The following is a 19,847-nucleotide window of genomic DNA, read 5'->3' on the forward strand; positions in this document are numbered from 1 at the left end:
CAACAGGGTCAAATCCAAACATGAATTTTGTTTGCAAGTCAGAGCTTGGCCTTAAATCCTTCTATGGTCCACCCATCTTCCAGCCATTGTTCTAGGCCAGCCTGAGGAATCCAAATGTTTACCAGCACTTTGCCCTAGTCTTCTGCTTACTCTTTTGGTCTTTTTTTTTTCTAACTTTTCTTTCCATTCCATTTTTTCCTGGAAATCTCACCAGCAATCCACCCCAGGTGTCTGTATGTCAGCAGCATCTACTCCACACTAATTTTATAGCCATGATCCTCTCGTTACTGTCTGGTCTCCTTCGCCCTGGCATGAAGGCTGGATCCCTGGCCTTCCTGCAAAAATCAGGCACTGCCATGCCAACTGCCCCCTACCAGGGAGCACTCCTCCCATAGGATCTTACTGGAGTGCCTTACCTTAGGTTCTGTTAAACAGGATGAATTCAAGTCTTGCTGGACACCATGTTATTTTCCCATCGTAGCTTCTCTTCCTCCCTAATAACATGCCACAATCCTATGAGAAAAGCCTCCCAAAACGCATGGTACATTTTATTACCATCCACAAGCCATTGTTTGGCAGTCCAGCCAAAGGCATAGTTTGGGTAGTTGCTATTCTCCCAGGGCAGTGAGGTTTGCTGTGTTCCTCTGTAGCTACTCATTTACCTGAAGGGCATCCAGAACCTGTATCTGACCCAGGTAAGTTCTGCTCTAATCTGCTCTAATTACAGCCCCTCTTGGGCTGCCTTCTTCACTTCTGACTGCTCATGAAATTATTACAGCTGGGGGAAAGTCACTGTTATAAAAAAGCACGTACAATTCACAATGTTCTTTCTAGTTATGACAAGCTTGCCCCATCTTACATTGCTCCACCAAGCTCCCAGCTATGACAAGACACTTCCCTCTCTTATTCTTTTCAGAGCTACGCTGGGAATCTGCAGAGCTGCTGGGTAAGCGGCAGCATAAGACGTTCAGCCATCACTAGGCAAAAAGCCTGCAATGCTCTGCAGTAGGGAAACCATTCAGTTTGTCTGGTGGCACCCCTGAACACAGAGAAGCTGCACATACAGCACAGGAAAACTTGTTACGAACAGCAGTGTTTAAAGGTCAGTAATTCCGGATTCTTTTCCCTGTCACTCCTTCCTACCCTGTATCACCAACTTCCCCAGAGCTGCCCTCTCTCTCTGCCTTTCCTTCTTCTCTTATGTGCAGTCCAGAAAAAGACATCGGACTGTCAACCAAGAGTTAGTTCAGTGTAAATTGATCCTCCAGGCTAGGTCAGATCATAAGTGTTTCCTGAAAACAGTTTTTATTGGCTTGTAAAATAATCATTTGGCTCGTTCTGTTCCCAGTGGCAGGTGCATCTATGAGCAGCATGAAAAGATTCCAAGGTCAGGATGTGATACTGCTTCTTCTCTTCTCCTCTTCACATGGAAAGGGGCCAAAAGATCCTGTGCATTCTTAGCTATAATCTCTTCAAATATCTAATTAGAAATTATGTAGAAAATTGTCTTTTTTTTTTTTTTTTTTTTTTGAAGGTGCACCACGAAAGAGCAAGGAGCGTCAGAACAAGTTGTAGCAAGAAAAAATATGATTAGATATAAGGAGACATTTTTTCACAATGAGGGTGGTCAAACACCTGAACACACTGTCCAGAGATTGTGTAACATCCAGCCATGGAGATCTTCACAGCTCAGCTGGACAAAGCCCTGAGAAACTTGTTCTAGCTCTGAAGCTGGGTTTAATATAAAGATTGGCCACACTTTGAGCAAAGGTTGGACCAAATGACCTTCAGAGGTCCATTGTAATGCCGAGGGTGTGACCAGGTGACCTCCAGAGGTGCCTTCTCACCTAAATTACCATGTGAGTTACGAATCTGTAATTGCAGGAGCCAGTTGCACTTCCCTATGTTACAGTGCCCTATGCAGCACCCTGCAGCAACTTTGAAATCTTCTCTTCCAGTGCATGCTGTCTGTCTTGGATCACTTGTGGTGCCTCACAGAGGAGCCCAGGTGACTCCCAGTGAAGTGGAAGCTGAAGAGACTGCTCCGACAGTCTCCTTTGCACACCCTCCACCACCTGGACAGCTCTGAGCAGGGAGTGATGGACCCTGGGTTCACAGCACATCCTGCACAGGGAAGCACCAGGTGGATGTGCTGCCCATGCAGGGATGCTCTTCAAACATCTCACGGTATCATCCAGTCACGCATTCCCCTGGCTGACCATGCTCCCTACAGCAGTAGGATGCCTGCTAGAAAGAAGGATGCCAGCAACACAGTTTGAGCAGTGCAGGACAAGTTGTTCTGTGAATGCATCTGTGGAGTTGGCCAGCTGCGTGCCTGCGGGTGTCAGGGATTCCCCTTGCTTGCCGATGGCCTGTTTGCACACTCACACTCTGGCTTGCCTTTAGGCAAAGGCTAACAGCCCTGTAATCATCTGCTAGCTAAGTCGAAAATCCCTCTAGGGTTATTCTTTGCTGCTGACTAAATCATTTCTCTTCTTTACTCCTCCAACTCTTCAAAAAGGAGCCAGATCACCCTCAAGTGGGATAATAGCCTCCATCCCAGCGTGCTCAGATTTTGAAACCCCTCAGGGTCAGCTTTTGCTTAGGCTGCCACGCTGCAGAAAGAAATTGCTGCCCAGTCCTCAGGGACTAGTGTCTCCTGAACACATGCTTCCAGCAACAGTAGTAAAAGAGCCAGGAGAGACAGGGAGCAGTAGAATTTTGAGAGGCGTCTTTGGAGTAGAAAGCAGCTGCCATTTGGCGTTTGGACATGGACCATTCCATGCAGATAAATACCTGTGTATATATTCATACATAACGTGCCATTTCCCAGCCATCAACATGCAGTACGCTTCCCCATCGCACCCAACATCCTCCTGGGAACTGTGTGCACCACTGAGCAAGCAGCACAGCCCTGAATGAACGCACATTGGCAACTGGTAGGGGAGAAGAAACACCTGGCTGGCTTCCTCCACAGAAATGGCCATTCAGTCACTGATATTGCAGTCTGATCCCCAGGGGGTTTATAAAACACCTGCAAAGGATGAACTGGGAGCTAGAGTTCACAGTCCCTGCGGACGGTAAAGCTCATTAACTCAGTAAATACACTGTCTTATTACAAGGTACTGCTTATCACTGCTTCTCAGCCCTTATCCTTTCACAGGTTAAAGGCAGAAGTCTTTTCAACCTTTTTCTCAAATTGCCCATCTGACTGCCAAAACTAAATTGAACTCAAAACATTTGTTCTCAGACAGCGCTTAGCAAGTTTGCTGTATGTCTTTCAAAACTGAAAAGGAGGCTTTTGTGCCTGAAAGTTTTCCTATTTTTTTTAAATGATATCATTCGATTAAAAGAAATTGCCCCTGTCTACAAGCCTTACCTGTTTCATAGCCCTTAGACACTGGTGGTTGTGGCAGTGCCAGTGCTGCACCACGGAGAAGCTGTGCTGGCCAGAGGAGCCAGTGGGACTCATTTGCTGAAGAGAGCTTAGACCAGAAAGTGAAGGAAACACTAAAATTCACAACAAAGGCCAAAATGGCAACACTGCAAGAGACACAGGCACACAGGGACAAGATAGAAGATGAGTGGGACAAGGGAACTCTGTGCATATCACATAAATTGGGAAAAAATATATACTCTGTGGCAGGACATGCTTCAGAAACAAAGGCCCTTAGCCTTTTCCATCCAGCTCTCCCACAGCTCCACCAACTATCATGGGAAAAAGGATGGCACAAATGGCCAAGAAGAAGGAAATACTCTCTTGGACCCCGTGAGGATGGAGAATTAAAAAGAGCATCTGGAAGTGCTGCTACAAGAGATCTGCAGTACCATTGCAGGGCCCAGGTGTGACAAACGAGCCAGCTGGATCGTTGGTGCCATGGGCTGCAAACTATTTAGACGTGCAGAGATAGGAGCAGGGATGATGCTTCCCATTCAGAGCTTTTCCATACACCACGGAATACCAGCAGATAGTAATGGGAAGCGTAATGGTGAGAGTTAGATGAGTAGATAGACATAATGAAGCGGGAGAAAAATTATTGTTGGTGTCTGCTGTAAGCATGAACAGCTCGAGAAAGAAATCAATAAATTCCCACCTAAATTCCACCATCCATAATGCTGATGGCAAGGTCCCAGTGCTTGGTAGCCATGGAGGATTTTAGTTACAGTTCCCCCATATCTACTGGGAAATGCACAATGCTAAACACCGGCCAGCAGGGACTTTCTCAAAGGGTTTCAATGGCATTTTCTGACTCAAAGCGCTGGAGAGACGTGTTAGGCTGCTAGCTCAGTAAACCAGTAATGGGATAGGGAGCCTTTCACCACGGGGTCACCTTCTAGTGACCCATGGTTATTACCAGCTCATTGCTGCTGCCTGTGTGAAATGAGGTGAGGAGCTTGGACCACTTCCTCGTGGCCAAGCGCCTCCGTTGCACAAAACCCACAGCTGCAATTGGTGCTAATTGGCCCCCCTGCTCGAGAGCCTCCGCGGAAGGCTGGGGCACCCCGGCTCCCTGCTCCCGGGGGGCTATGTCCCGAGGGCTATGTCCCAGCACCGCCAGCCCCACATCCCTGGGGAGGTGTCAGCTCAGCACCCCGGGATGCTTCAGCCCAGCACCCCCGAGGCTGGAGCAGGGATGGTTGGGTGGGCTGGAGCTACGCCAGGGTCCTTTCCTCTTGGGGGAGGAAGGCTTTTGGGGAGGAGGGCGATTCCTCCGGGCCGGGGAGGATTAGGAAGGGCCGTCTCCTTTAAGAAAGGGAGAAGCCCCCCTTTCAGCAGGCTCTCCCAGCTGACGCACAATGGCATGCCACCTCCTTGCCGGCACAGAAATGATAATCAGAGGTTCAGCAAACAGGAGAGAAAGAGAGCTGCTCCCTGCCCTCCGCCCCCCCATCGCATGACTGGTGTCACACGAGATGAGGTGGCAGATGGGTCGTGCGGGCCGCAATGCCTTCTTTAACCCCTTCCTCCCCCTGCCAGCCCGCTCCCAGAGGGGTGTGGAGGGAGCCCTGGTCCGGAGGCTGGTTGTGCAGGGAGGGCCGTGCTGTCTCATGGCAGTGTCACGCCAGGTTTTGTTCAAAAGATCCTATCTGCGTCTGCACCGGGGTGTTTGGATCCGTCCCGGCGCAGCCAGCAGCTCTTCCAGGCTCCTGCCCCGGCCGGGGGAGGTGGGTACAAAAGGGATGCGGGGAGTGGGCACATCACAGGGGGAAGGCAAAACCAGCATCCTGCCCCACAGCCCCATCTGCTTCATTTTATGGGTGTTAGTGACACAGATTGACGGGGGAAAGCTCCCCGTGTCCCCTCCACCTTGGCACCAGTGTTCGCTTGGCCAGGTAAACCTCTTTGACACAAACCCTTCACGGTGGTCCTGGTGAAGGGGCAAGGTTTGCATGACTCCTGAGGGTGTTTTGCTCCCCAGTTTCTTCCAGGATGGCAGCAGGAATGGCTGCAGGATGGTGCACCCACCCAGTACCTGCCTGTCTTTGGTGGCTTCTTTTTTCCAGCTGGGATATGCACCGTCAAAAAGGAACAGCGTGGAAAGCTGAGCTGTGCTCTGCTCCTGATTACATTTCTTCGGTCCTGGCTTGCAGGGACCTGGAGTTATGCCACTGTTTATGACCAGCCTTTATTACTGTTAGAAATAATAGTTCCTGGCACAAAGGTTAAGGAGGATTTGGGGCATCTTCAATGAATTCTGCGGCATTTCTAGCATTCTTTGGGAGTGCAGTATTGTTGTTCTGTTGTGTCACGCTTATTATGTGCGTGCTGCTTGTACTTGATCCCTCTGGCACATTTTAAAAGGCAACGCCACGCAAAGGGACGCCACTCAGAAGGAGGCCATGTGTGCTCTGTTAACACAGCCAGCACTTTGCTTTGGGAGGTGCATGCAGTACATCACCGTGAGCCATGTTTTCACAATGCCACTGCCATCCAGAAGTGCACAGCTTCGCTGCTGCTTTTGGTCCTGCCTTGCAGCCTCACCATGAGCCCAGACTTAGCCCCCAGCTCTGTCCTGCTCCTTGCTCCTGCCCTGCAGCCCCTGTTGAGCCCCAATTCCAGCTCTGCCAAAGCACATTTCTCTCGATGGCTGAAATTTTGTTCAAGGGCAAATTCTTAATCTTTATCGAATCAGTGCGCCACAGTGGCCCTGTCTCTGGTGTCATCTTCAGCAAGAAATCCCCAGTTGACACCGAACAAACAATCCAGGACTCAGAGGCAGCCTCTGGGCATACAAGATGTGTGCTTTCTTTCCTCCTCTACTTCCAGATGTGCCTGGAATCACAGCCGGAGTTGGGCTTGGCTGCTTCGACCCGCCAGTGGTGCCACGGGGCGTGGGGCCAGGCTGGGAGACGGGGTGAGGAGCAAAGCTGGGTGCGTGAGGTGGCTTTCCCTGCCCCAGCTGGTCACAGGTTCTGTTGGTGGCAATGCCAAAAAGCCTTGCTATTGTTTTCTGGTGACAAAAAGAGCCCGCGAAACAGATGTGCGGGGAGACGGGCCGTGCGCTAACGCAGCTCGCTCCGTGTGTTGGAGCCGATGAGCACCGCTCGCTGTCTCCCGCCCTCCTCCCTGCCCTGCCCTACATGTGTTTTGAAGGACAATTACATCTGTATTTTACAAAGTACACTGCTCACAAGAGGAGAGGAAGCCACTGCGCTCCCCGCCCCCACTCGTCCAGGCCCCCCGTGCATGCAGTCTGCTCGCCTGTGGTTTCCTCCAAGCGATGGAGCCCATCTGCTAGCAGTTAGCTACCCGGAGCTTGTCCCGTGCTAACCCCGCTACGGTGCTGACTGGTACCAGCACCGGGTGCTGGTGGTGGGGCCAGGCTCTGTGTGCTCCTGTGGGCAGGCAGGGGATGCTACCTGCACCCTGGGGCTGGAGAAAGCAGGGAGCTAAGTGCGTACTGCTCCCCGCTGCTGTAATTGAAGACAGCAGTCCCTGCGCTGGCCACAAAGTCATCCTCATCCTCTCCCTGTGACATCACGGTGTGTCACTGTGGAAGCGATGATGACATCCCAGCATTGCCCCAACAGCATATGGAAGGGCAGGCAAGGAGCTGGAGGCGGCTATGTGGTGCGGGTCCCACGAGGTTCCCCGGAGCTGCAGCCCTGGGCTTGACAGGTAACACACGGCCCTCGTGTGCTAGGGATGGTTAAAGTCAAGCCCCAGGTGAAAATAAAGGTCCTGGGACGGCTGCATTTGTGGTGCTGCCCTGTCCCCTGGAGAACCGCAGCCAGATTTGGGCAGCTTCCGTAGCCAAAGTGGGAGGTTGGTTTGGTGCTAACAGCACCCCGGTTCAAATCCTTTGGATGATCGGCAGTGGGATGCTATTTCACTTCCAAGAAAAAATGTGTTTTACGGCTAAAGATACTTGTAGTCATCACGTTGCAGTCCCCTGCACGAAATAGAGTGACTTTTGTGGCCATCTGCCTCTCAAAGGACGTACGTGCGCATCTGCTCAGGGACCAGCAACACCCACAGTTTCCGAGGATCCACCCCCATTAACACACACTGAATTTCAAATATTTGCTGTCAAGTTACAAGACACACCAAAACACACACCCAAAAAATAATAATTAAAAAAAAAAAAGACCAATTATTTTTTTTTGTCTATTAAATCAACAAACTAATGCAAGGAGAGTGCCACCTCGCAGTGAGTACTGAGCAAGAAAAAGAAGGGGAAGGATGAATGTGACAGGCTGCTCATTGTGAAACATTTGTGCCACTCCTATTATTATTATTAGTCTCTTGTTGTACGTTTCCGAAGCAATTAACTCCTTAATCCTCAGAGGGCCCATGGGTGGTGAGGCAGTCATTACCCGTTCAGGGAAATGGCTATTGCTGGTGCCAAATGCTTTGGCTGCAGCGAGGCTGGCAGAGAGGAGGATGCTCTGCTGGGAGGGAGAAGTTCTTCTCTTGGCTGCACCCAGGGGATTGAACCAGGCCATCTGCAGCCCAGGGGGGGTCTCCCCCTGCAACATGAAAGTGCTCCACGGCACTGAAGAAACGATTCCTGCCTGCACCCTTCTGTGAAGGCCTTTGGTGCAACCTGAGGGAGTGGTCTCAGCTTCCCTCCTTCCCATCAGCCATGCCTCCAAGCTTTCCTGGGCTCCAAGCTCCTTGGTCCTGGGGCTATCCATGGTTTGTGCCCCATGCTCTTGGACTTGCTCATTGCAAATATCTGACTTCAAGCAGTTTCCACTCTGGCACTGTAGCATCTAACTCATCCTGTACACGTCACACAATTGTTCAGCTCAGAACAAGCAGCCCCAGCTTTCCCCCATCTCCAAAAGGAAAATAAAGACCCCCCTGTGCCACTCAGCATTGTGGGGACACAGCTTGGGCTCTCGGAAGGAAACACCACTCACCATCGCTAGACACGAGGTGGGTCCCACCTGGGCACCAGCTCTCCAGAGATGGCTGCGTTTCTGCATCACAGCACATTTGAGAAGTGCCTGGCATCCTTAGGGACGACAGATGCTGTAACCATGCAATTGTTGCAATTACTTAACTGGCTTCTTAATTTTAAGGAATTTTAGGATTGTCTGCCTGGGGAGGGAGCTCAGAAATGGGAGATGCCCCTAGGTGCTCCGGGGAGTGGAAGAAAAGACTGATGAATTTAGGGGCTGGCAAAGCTCCGCTGGTGTGAGAGCCTGTTCAGGAGAGTCCCAGCCAGCTGCAACATCTCTGTGCAGAAGTGGCCAGCAGACTTGTGGTTGGAATAGAGGGGAAACAGCAGTCTGGGCTGGCTGTGAAGCCTTTCAGAGCTGAGGAGCAGAAGCTATAAAGCCAGCACTTTCCATGTCTCTGGGCTAGTGGAGCAGTTTTAGGCGACCTTGATATGAAAGAGCAGTGAGAACTCGCAAGCCAAATGTTTTTCATTAGTGGCTAATTTTCTTGGTGTGAGGGATAAAAGCACAGAAAGAGCCAAAGCAGCTCCCAGCATTTGGGTGGAGGGGAGGGGAATGACTACAGAGGATCACCCTTTCCCCAGGCAGTGACTAGAGCTTGGCATGACCCTGCAGCTGGGAAAGGGGGAACTGCAAGCCTTATGCTGAGCTTGGCAGTACGTCTGGGAGTCTGCAGTAAGTCTACGAGCCTGCTCCTGAGAGAGAGAGACCTGGCAAACTGAGACGAGGGGCTGGGGAGAGGGTTTCTCCAGCAGCACTAGGTGCAGCAAGGTGGGCGCACAGCAGTGTGAGAGCACTGACATGGGGTGGTGAGAGGGGATTTGAAACCAGGACAGATATGCCAGAGCATCTCCGGTGAGCAAGCCCCTGGCAGCTGGGGAGAAGAATCAGCATTAGAAGGCAGTGGTCTGGAGAGTGGTCCTAGGGCTGAGGACTGAGCTGACAAATGACAGTGTCCTCCTCCGATGGCTGAAAGGTGATGTAGCAAACCTTTGCTGTGCCCCTCTTCCCATATGTCTGGAGCAGCTGTGAAGCAGCTGGCCATACTGACCTTCTAGTGCCGCCTCCGGACTACAAAAGTTCAGAGCCCCCTGGAACAACTGAGAAGTGACTGTGTTTCGTGGTGCCCCTGCATCCAGCTGTTTGCGCGCCTGGGCAGACCCGCTGCCTTGGGACCCATCTGCTTGAAGACTTCACTGTGTGGTTTTGTTGGCTCTTCTGAGCACTGGGATTTTTTGGAAGGCAAGGTGGCAGCGCCAGAAACGAGGGCCAGTCCTTCCAACCACAGCAGGCCAGCCCTGCTCAAGCCCTGCTCGCAGCTGTGAGCTGTGACAGACTGTAAATCTGAGGGCTGGAGTGAGAGAACAGCTGGGTGGCCATCAGAGAAGGCTGGGAGGGGAACAATGATGGGGGGAGAAGCCGCGAGCTGAGAGCCATCAAGGGCACTGCCTGGCGTTGGATCAGTCCTAGGAGCTGGCAGCGTTCAGCAGACGCTAATCCCCTCTGTTGGCAGTTCCCAGCCATCAGCTTCCTTCGACAGCTGAAGGAGGAAAAAAAGTTACTTGATCCCAAACGTGAAGGAGCTGATGTGAAACATAACTTTAGTTTGTTTCTGAATTGCTTTAAAGTATAAAAGGGGAGGATAGAAGAGGGAACTGCAAATAAATACACACCAAATATTCACTTGAAATGATAAAAACTCTTCATTGACTCACGTCCCCTTTTCAAACAGATTATTTGTCTTTGAGTTTTCTGCTGGAGGCTCCACCAGCCCCTTGTAGGGGTAGCTTTGCATCTGTTTGCAAGCCTCTTGTAAAGAGGGGCTGGAGCATCCCCTTGGACAGACAAGGAACCTGAGAGCCTCTGCTCTTGCTGCAGATCTGTGGCCAGGAACCGAGTCCAGATCCAAAGATCCCAAATGCCTTAGCTGTAAGAGTCTTGTTGTGAAATCCTTTGTTCCAGCTGTGTCTTCAGTTGTGTAGTGGACCACCCTAGAGCACCCGTTCCCTCCTCAACCCAGAAGTGAATTTAATTACTGAATAGGGCACGAACCCGAATCACTTGCCGGGGTCACAAATCTTCCTCCAGAAATGCTCATCAGCTGCAGAGAATATGATGCCCAGTTGAAAATTGAATTCACGGTTGGGAAAAACCAATCCTCTGATGACTGACCGTTTGTTTCACAGCTGTGTTAAGAGTGAGGGAGGCTAGGGACTCACCGTGCTGCACGCTTGGGGTAGGAAGCAGTCCCTGGCTCAAAGCTTTACTGTTCACGCAGCGTCCCACGAGAGGAAGCCCCCGCACGCACTGGCCTTTATAATGTGACTGGGGGCACAAGTAAAGTGGCTTCTCCAATTCTGTGCTTCAAATCCAGCCTATTCAAGTGCAAAACTGAAAAGTCCTGAGCCCCAACCCTGTGCCTGACCTGTGGGAAGATCCTGCCTCTCTGATTTCCCTAAGCTTTTAAACTGGACCAAGTGTGCAGCATACGCCAAAAGAGCCCAAGGGCCAGCTAAGGTTCGGTTCAGACCCTTCCCAGCACAAAGTGCAGCCTTTCAGAGCAGGCTGCTTCCTTAACCAACTTTTTCTTTGGTTTGTGTGGTTTGTGGGGTGGGTGTAGGGTTCCCTCCCTAGATCTGGGAGCCATGTGGTTGCTCTCAAAGCTGCAAAGTGTGTCTCACAGGCCCCGTTCCCTGCACACCTAAGGAAGGAGCTCTCTGGCTGGTTTTGTTTCAGCTGCTCAGAGGCTGAGGGAACACCAGCAAAACAGGGCAGAGCTCAACAGAGAATAAATTTCTCTAGAGGAGAGAGGGAACCGCAGACGCCTGCCCTTCTATTCCTGTTTACCTTTGCTTTCAGGAGGTCAATTGAATTGTGGGCATAAACTTACACTGCGGTTTGCAAACTGATACTCGCCAGAAGAGTGTTCTGGCGTCACAGAACATTTTGTGTTTCGGTTTCTCCTTTCCTAGCTCTTTTACGGCTTCATAATAACTTGCAACATATGTATCACAGAGACTTTATTTACACAACGTTTTCAAAGCATCACAATTAAAATTACTTTGCAGAATTCCCGTGAAGTTGTCCTTCATGCAGTAATGACCAGCAACCGGTTTCAAACTTGGACTTCCTCGGCTGCTTCTTTACGTTATGCCTGCAGGATTTCTTCACAAGCACAGAAAATTCATAGTCTTCATTTGTGTGTATGCTGGGGTTTGTGCAGTGTGCATTCACTTGGCCTCCATCCACTCTGTAACACCACCTCCTCTTGCACGGTGCACGGCCACCCCACGACCACCCCGTGGAACCCATCACTGCGGGATATCGTGGGAGGCAAACACCCAAAGAGGTCCCAACAAGGCAAATTTCTGGAGAAGCCTCTCATTGTTAAATACAATGGTCTAGCCAAAACTCCATCTCTGGACATGTCTGCCATGCTCGCTGGCAGAAGCCAAGAGGGTCCACAGGGGGAAAGATCACCCCGCTGAGGTATGGTTTTTATGCTGTACCCCTGAAGTCAGGCTTTTAGTTGCTGTCAAAGTCAGGAGGACGAACTAGGTGGACTTTTGATCTGACCCAATATAGCACTTGGTTTAAATTTACACTGGCTGAACGTCAAGCCTGGTTTCTAGCATAGCGTGTTGTGCAATCCTTGCTCTCATTCCTTATGCTGTGTCCACCATCCCACAGGGGTTAGTGAGTTTGCATCCCAGGGAAAAAGGAGAGTGCTTTCTGACTGCAGTCACGTTTGTCCCACCAGGCCTTGCCCGAGCCTGCTCCAGAGCTCTTGCCCAGAGAATTGCTTACGCATATTTCCAAGCAAGTGCTTCAGTTCAACTGACCTTAACTGAAAGCTGGAGGGAGGTTTTTACCAGCAATCTGTCCATGCGGTGTGATGGCTCTCCCCTCATTTTTTTCATTTGTCTTCTGTTTGTTTTGTTGTTGTTTGATTGTTTGTTTTTGTTTGTTGTTTGTTGTTTTTTGTTTTCTTTTCTTTTATCCACAGTCAGATGGGTCCTGGGCTTTAACACAACCTCTCTAATATTCTCCCATCCCACAGAGAAAATACCAGGTGGTTCAGTCCTGATGTAAAGCAGAAGGGCTGCTAGTACAGGCTCACAAGTCAGAAGGAGTTTTTTGCTGCCACAGGCTGGCCTAGAAAAAGAGTCAGTGGGCTCAAGAAAAGTTCCCCTGCAAGAATGGTGTGTGTCCTGTTCTTCAGATCCCCTTGTCAGGTCCTGAAGTCAAAGGCTGCCTCTGGGAGCACTTGGGGCTGTCAGGATTTCGCTTCACCCACTGCCCAGGCAATTCTGCTGCAGAGCTGTGCTGTCACATTTGGTGGCAAGTTTGTATTTTTAGCCTCTTGAGATCCCTTGCTTTATGCAGCAATCCCAGATATCCTGGATCTGGAGCTTGACACACTCTCGCCCAGACACAATAATACTTACCCACCACTTACCTACTTTCCACTTTCCTCCTCGTCAAAGCTGCCTTATCAGAGCCAGCAAGTACCACGTGCTGGTTTCTTAAATGACCTAGAAAGGAAGAGTACAATAATACAAGAAGGATGTGTAGTGAGTTAAGGAAGATGTGTAAGGAGGTAAAAGTGATGCAAGTGCCTGCTGGACAAGAAGGGGCTTGAGGAAGCCTGGGGAGACACCCCTCAGATGCTCAGTGAAGATCCCAGTTGCAGGAGGAAGCCCGGGATGGTGAATACAAGTTAATGCAACCTGGAGCCCTGTGGCTTGTGGGCTTTCCAGGGCTCCAAGAGATCTGTAGAAATGCTTAGGAAGGAGGTGGGCACCATGTAAAAGGGCCTGGGAAAGCCCACTGCTGTGGTCCCAACAATTGTGCATCACCCAGCGTGCAGCCCTGGCCGCCAGTCCCGTACGAGATAAGGCAGCGAGGATGGCTGGGGGCTAGCTTCTGTCTGACAAGACCCCAAAAATGCTGGGATACGTTGCCTCAGAAGGAAGAAGAGCAAGAGAGGCTGTGCTGATGTGTGTGCTGATGGTCTCAAGGAGGGGCAGCTTGCAACACCTGCCCTTTCCCTCGTGGCCACAAAAGCAGCGGAGGAGGAGAAGTTCAAGGGTGGGGAATTCCAGTGGAATAACATACATTTTAGCACCAGCCATGAACTTAGCAGTACTCAGAAGGGGCCTGGATAGCTAGAAGGCACGGGGCCATTGCAAATAGCACTAAGTTATGCAATTTTTGTTCCCATTCTTATTGCTGGCTTCTGAGAGCCGGCCTGGGGATTTCAGTGAGTTTCCCTCTAAGGGGAAGGGGGGCGTGCTGTCTGCCTTAAGTTAGCTCTGTACCATCAAGCCAACTTCTGTAATTTTTCATGCAGTCAGCAAGGCACAGGATCGCTGTAAATAATGACCATATGTGTCAGAAGGGTATGAGCTATCCTGCTCCAGGGCCTGTCTTTGGCTGCCCATTGACTGAGCTGCTTAGCTGGATCGTACACCCGTGATGGAGGGTGAAGGGAGGAGATGTGCTTGCTCCACACTTGCCCCCTTTCGGCCCTGACACCTTCCTTAGGATCCAGGATCTCTACGGACTGTGCATTGAGCTGGCCTGGGAGGGTCAGCAGCCACGGGGGCTGCTCAGGGTTGTCACCTCCCGCCTGTCTGGGGACCCCAGAGAGGCTGAAAGCTTGGCTTTGTAAATCAGGTGCTATTTTCCTGTGGCTTTCTCTGAGCCATAGTCGCAGCCCGTCTAGTCATCAGCAGCTCCAGGCTGTCACACAGGCAGAGGGGAAACTTCTCATCACACATCAAATGTTAGCTTTATTTGTGTTTTCGGTTTTTATGCAATTTTTTTAAAGTGCAAACAGACGTCATGGGATTTTTATCTTCGTTACCTTCGTATGGTTTTTATCCCAATTAAACTTGTAAAGAAAAACATGCATGCAACCGAGTTTTTGTTCCAGCAACTACAAGAAGCCCCACAAGACGGAACAGCCCAAAGCCGGGTAGCCTGTGTGCACAAAAAGCCAAAATACTCCAGGACTGGACCAGACTAGGAGTCTTAACAGCTCAGGCTGATCCAAGCTACAGAAAACTGCCTCCTTTCATCATACGCTCTTATTCCTTCATTCACAGCTCAGACCACCTTTGTGTGTAATTCCCTCCTCTCCCCTGGAGACCTGCCTGGATGTTGTGTCTGCCCAAATCACGGCCTCCTCAGGGCAGCCCCATCAGCTGGAAAGGGCTCTTAGCCACGTGCTGCGGACACGTGGACCAGGGCGGCAGGAGCTGATGTGCATCAGAGAGGCCGTGGCGAGTCTGGCTGACCAGGCAATATATCTGGTAGACAGCCCAGAGGTAGGCAGGGGATTTGAGGAGAGCTGGAGGGTGTTGTTGGGGAGGGTATTGTATTGGAGGGAGTTTCAGCATTGCAGTGCAGTTGCTGAAAGCTAGGCTTCAACAACTCCGCTGCTCCCAACAGACTTCACTTCACTTACTCGAGCTCCTGTCTCAGAGCAGCGGCTGCAGCTGTACAAGAGCCCACGCTGGTGTTCCTCTTCCAAAAACAACACCCTCGGGTCTGCTTTGAAATTGGAATTGAGCAAACCCTCCCTTAAGCTGTTTTACACTGCATCTAGCTGGAGCACCAGCAGGAAATCCATCTGGGGTGCCGTGCCAGCAACCAGCAACTGCAGCAGCATCCAAAGGTGAGGCCTTATCTCCCTACCTCTATGCTGCCAGCTTGCACAACACCCCAAAACATACCGTGCCATGACACACGAGGGGTCACACTGCCCAGGGGGCAGGCACTGCTCACGCAGCACGCACAGGCTTTGACTCCCACAGACAAAGGGGACAGGGCCCATTCTGCCACGAAGCGCTAGGAGACAAAAGGGCGATGGGATCGGAGAGGAAAGCGAAAGAAAGGGGGCTTTTTTCAAGATCACAGAACAGGTCAGCAGCATTAGGTAGCACAATGCTGAAGTAAATATCCAAGTGCAGGTGCTTCCTGTAGGACTCCTCCTCTACCTAATCTGGTCTCTTTGATCAGGTTTTGATAGAGAAGTATTTAGGGAGATGTTCACTGCTTTCACTCGGGCTCACGGGGTCACCAAGCATGTTGCAGCTGCGTATTGCTGGAGGTGAAAAAGAGCAACCGACAGTGCAGAAGGGGGCAATCCAATCCATCAAACTCATAAAACCCTTTTCTGTGGGGTCCAATTTCTAAGAATAAAAGAAATATTTGTGCAATCATACAAACTACTAAACATTCTAGCATCGTTACTCTGTTCACTCCCTTCTGTACCAGACGGGAAGGCTGTCGGACCATTTTCCAATCTGTTTTTTTTGATAAGACTCTTTAAGACCCCTGTAAATCTTGTCAGAAAAGGTATTTGGCATTAAAAAATTGCAAAGGTGAGAAAGCAGGAATGTGGGGTGGTACTTTACAGAAAGAGCTACCCTCGCTTCCTGGAGAGTTCAGTCTATGTGCTGCTGCATCTGCCAAGGCAATTCCAGAGGAGGTTGGGGCACCCCGTTGCAGAAAGCAAATGTCAAAAAAAAAATTTTAAGGAGAAAAAAGCAAAAGGAAAACCCACTTTTCTTCTATTTTTTTCTTCCATGAAATTAGTGAGTGACATACCGTGAAGGGTTGCATAGATTTTTTCCAGTTATTTGCCCTGGGTAAACTTCACCCTGGCAGAGTGCTGGTTCACATCAGGATCGCTGCTTCATCAATACAGATATAAATCACAGCCAAGCCAGCAGGAAAGGTGAGACAACTAAGATGGCAGGAATCCATTGATTTAAACCATTTTCTCAGAAAGCGTGGGATTTTTTTCCCCAACAGCTCAGAAGTTTTCTTTTTTTTTTTTTTTTTCCATAATATAATTAACTTAATCAGATCTTTTTCTTTTTTCTATTATTTTTTTTTAAAGGAAGGAGCCCAGAGATAGTGTGCAGCCCCTCCCAAGCGCCTTTCTGTCTGGGAGGAACCGGAGATCCAAACATCCAGTCTGGCACACCGAATGACACACAGCTATCGGCTGTGGTATGAGTGAAATGCTTTGGTGAATCACTTGGACAGTGCCCGAGGCTGCTAATAGTTCGGTCACATCCTATTGTTACATTAGCAGCCCTGGAAACGAAACAGCCTGAAACCTCTCCAGGATAAAAAAATGTAATAAACTAATTCAGTGCAGATCTCCTAAAAGCAACCAAACACACCCTAAGCCTCCTCTTTAAGATCAGCTGCATTATTTCTATATGCAAGTAGTCGTAATTAGACTTTTTAAGGGTTCGGAGTGTGCATTCCGAGTAGAGAACCACTGAAAAAAGGAAAACTTGTTGGGATTTCTCTGACCACACATCATACCCCACTTGTTTAGCTGCCTAGGTTCTTCAGTGAGCACTCACACCCCATCAGATAGCAATGCTTTTGTCGTTTCACTGCGGGGCTCCCCCCACTTTCCAGATGCAGAGATTCCTGGAGACGAAAGGTTTCCTTCTGCTCGTGCAGCCAGTTGTGGGCGAGCTGGGCTGTGGTCCTGGCCCTACTGCCTAGCAGGGGATTCTCAGAAATGTCTTCTCCCAAAGGAGCAAATGCCCACTCGAGACCAGCTGCCTCGAACGCAGTTGTTTGAAATCCAGAGCAAGCGTTTGTCACGAGGGTGATGGACTAACCATGAGCGAGAAGTCAGTCTCTGCTTTAGAGCTGGCTGCCTAAACTACCCAAACTGAAATGAAAAAATGTGCTCTTTTCGGAAAAGCAGTGGCAGTGAGTGTGATGGATTTCTGGATTTTAAGGCTAATGAGGCCTACGCTGTTCATAGCAGAGGCTGAAGACTGCAGGACCTGGTGCTGCTTCGGCAGGTAATAATGAATTAAAGTAAGGGAGAGGCATGGCTGGTGTCTGCTTGAGGCTGCCATGCAATGCCTCAACTTGCACCTGCATAAGGAAATATAGCCCTGCTGAAGAAGATGCTAAGCTGACGCAGCAAGGTGGCTGCAGGTTCAGCTCGTGCGGCTGGTGGAAGATGACCTGCAGCTGGACGGATGTCTGCAGAGGGCCGGGGGATGAAGTGAGACTCAGCGGGACGTGGGTGTCTCTTCACACACGGCTTCTTCAATCAGTTTATCCCTTGTTGGCTGGTGTCGCAGCTCCCCAGAGGTGTTTGAGGTGCAGTCAGGGTCTGCCTTCACCAGACTGCTGGCCTGTGATCACCTCCAGCATCCATGTCCCTCTGAAAGCGCTGCCACCCTCTCCCTTAAACACCTTCCCCTTCAGACTGGTGCAGCCCCAGGTTCCCATGCCCATCTGTCCCTTCCCAGCGAGGGGACAGCCTGCTGCAGCAGGCAGCTGGCAGCAACATCTGCTTTAAGGCAAGCTGGGACCGAGGGCAACCTCCGCAGCTGGCCCCTGCCCTTCCAAACAGCGCACGTCAGCAGCCACCGGGTGTATTTTTGATTCAAATATTTTGTTGTTGTTGCTTTATTAAAACGCTGACAGTAAATACATTTATTAGGAAGATACAGCAAGTGGGAAACACAAGCTGGGACGGAGAGATTTGACTGGCTATAAATAGCAGCCTGAATAAACAGACAACTGCGAATTATGGGCTGCAGCTCTGGGCTTTGCGTGGAGGCAGCACCTGTTACCAGGAGACTTTTTACCAGTTTATTTGTTTGCTTTTAAAAGAAAAAACTGTTTACAGTGATAAACTCCAGGCTGACAGATTTTCCGCTTTCTGGGAAAACATTACCGCTTAATGATCACCTGCAGGTGTTTTTCCTACCTGCTGTGCAGTGTTTGCACTGCTCCTCCTGCCAGAGGCGAGGCAGCACTTTCGGCAGGGGTAAGGACCAAGAGCATCCTCTTACCCCCAAGCCCTGGCCAAAGCAAGGTGCTGGCAGCCCCTGCAGCTGCTGCATGATGGGTCACAGTGCATTCACTGAGCTTGGGGGGCACTTCTCAGGAATTAAGGTTTTGGGAAACAGAGTGAGCACCACCACCAGCCGCCCTGGGGAGCCGTGCCCATAGGCTGGGACAGTCCCTGCCGGTGAGGTGTCGGGGCACAGAGCGAATTTTTCCTGCCTCTATGCAGAAAAGGCAGGAGTTCAGTACCCAAAGGACTTACTAGCCTGGCTTCGGCTCTGCCACACATCACCAGCTTCTGAATTTCATCCACTGCTGCCATTTGGAGCTCAGCACTTTGAGATTATCTCCCAGAAAAGCAGGCAGTCTGGACACAAAGGCATCAGCAGACGGGGATCCCCAGGCTCCCCCCACTCCGTTTTGATGTGTGCCAGCAAGCCACATAAAATGTGCTTCATTGCTTATTTACATTCACCTAGCTTTAAATTGCAGTCCCTGCTGCTTGCTACGCCTCTCTCTGCTAGATTAAAGAGCCCTAAAATGTCACCCTCGCGGTGTTATCAACTGCCCTCTGCTATTATTGCCTCACAGTAAATAAAAGGGACTTTCCAGTCATTATTTTATACCCCGCAATCACGGTGCTCTTCCAGATCAATTAGTTTTCACTCCTCTTATCTACATTCAAGCCTCACCTCCCTTTCAGTGTTTCCATTGCCTGCTCGAGGACCTTCCCTACGTCTCCCGTGACCCCTGGGCAAGGAGCCAAGCGGACCCAAGAGGGGGGCTCGGTAAGAGGACCCCCCAGCCCAGTGCTGAGCATGGACACTGCTTTTGTGCGTGCCTGAGCTTCTCACTGCGCATCCTGGGAAGAAAACACGATGGCTTGCTTGCCTGCAAAGCTACACCCCTTTTGGCACCCTCGGCTCGTAAGAGACGTGTCAGGTTGCGTGACTTGCTGCCTATCTATAAGGACTTTCATCTCCCAGCTCATGCCCGATTGCCTTTCAGTAGGACACTGTAACTGAAAATCATTTTATGTCACGCGCGTCCCCTTTCTTTCCCGAAGTACATAAAAACATCAGGGCAGAATACGCTCTAACCAACCTTTCTGGGGGAAAAAATGCAAAAGCTAACTTGAGTGGGGGTGCTCATTGAATTTTCTCCCACTCTCCTCTCAATCAGTGTTGCGTTTTTTTTTCATTTTGGCAAGAACCCATCCAAATCTGCAATCACTACATGGGAAGCAGAAATATGTCTCCAGGAGGTCAGAACAACTTCATATTCCAGCTTGAGAAAAACTTAAAATCCAAGCTATCAAGAATACATACTTAAAAGTACATCAGAAGCCATTGAAGGCCAGTTTGGACTACATGTTGCTGAAATATCTTTTAAGGGCTGGTAGGAAACTGTGTTTAGCTTTCAAGTATAGCTTTTGAACCTGCCGGTATGGTTTTACAAATTAGAGGCGGCAGCGCTCTTCCCCAAAATATCCTCACCACACCATATTAGAAATGGAGCTTTACTACTTCGCTTTGTTTCCTAGCTACCGACCTTTTTTTTAGCTTAGTAGTAGAGATGAGCAGTGAAAT

General features: G+C 50.2%; 1 long non-coding RNA gene across 1 annotated transcript; it reads left to right on the top strand.

Moving 5' to 3' along the window:
- Positions 1-124: 124 nt before the first annotated feature.
- Positions 125-16,603, top strand: LOC121068166. Its single transcript, XR_005818672.1, has 3 exons — positions 125-7,120; positions 14,520-14,741; positions 16,322-16,603. It is a non-coding gene; the product is annotated as an uncharacterized LOC121068166 (long non-coding RNA).
- The last annotated feature ends 3,244 nt before the right edge of the window (positions 16,604-19,847 follow it).

This window comes from Cygnus olor, chromosome 3, assembly GCF_009769625.2.
Source record: "Cygnus olor isolate bCygOlo1 chromosome 3, bCygOlo1.pri.v2, whole genome shotgun sequence".
NCBI lineage: Eukaryota > Metazoa > Chordata > Aves > Anseriformes > Anatidae > Cygnus > Cygnus olor.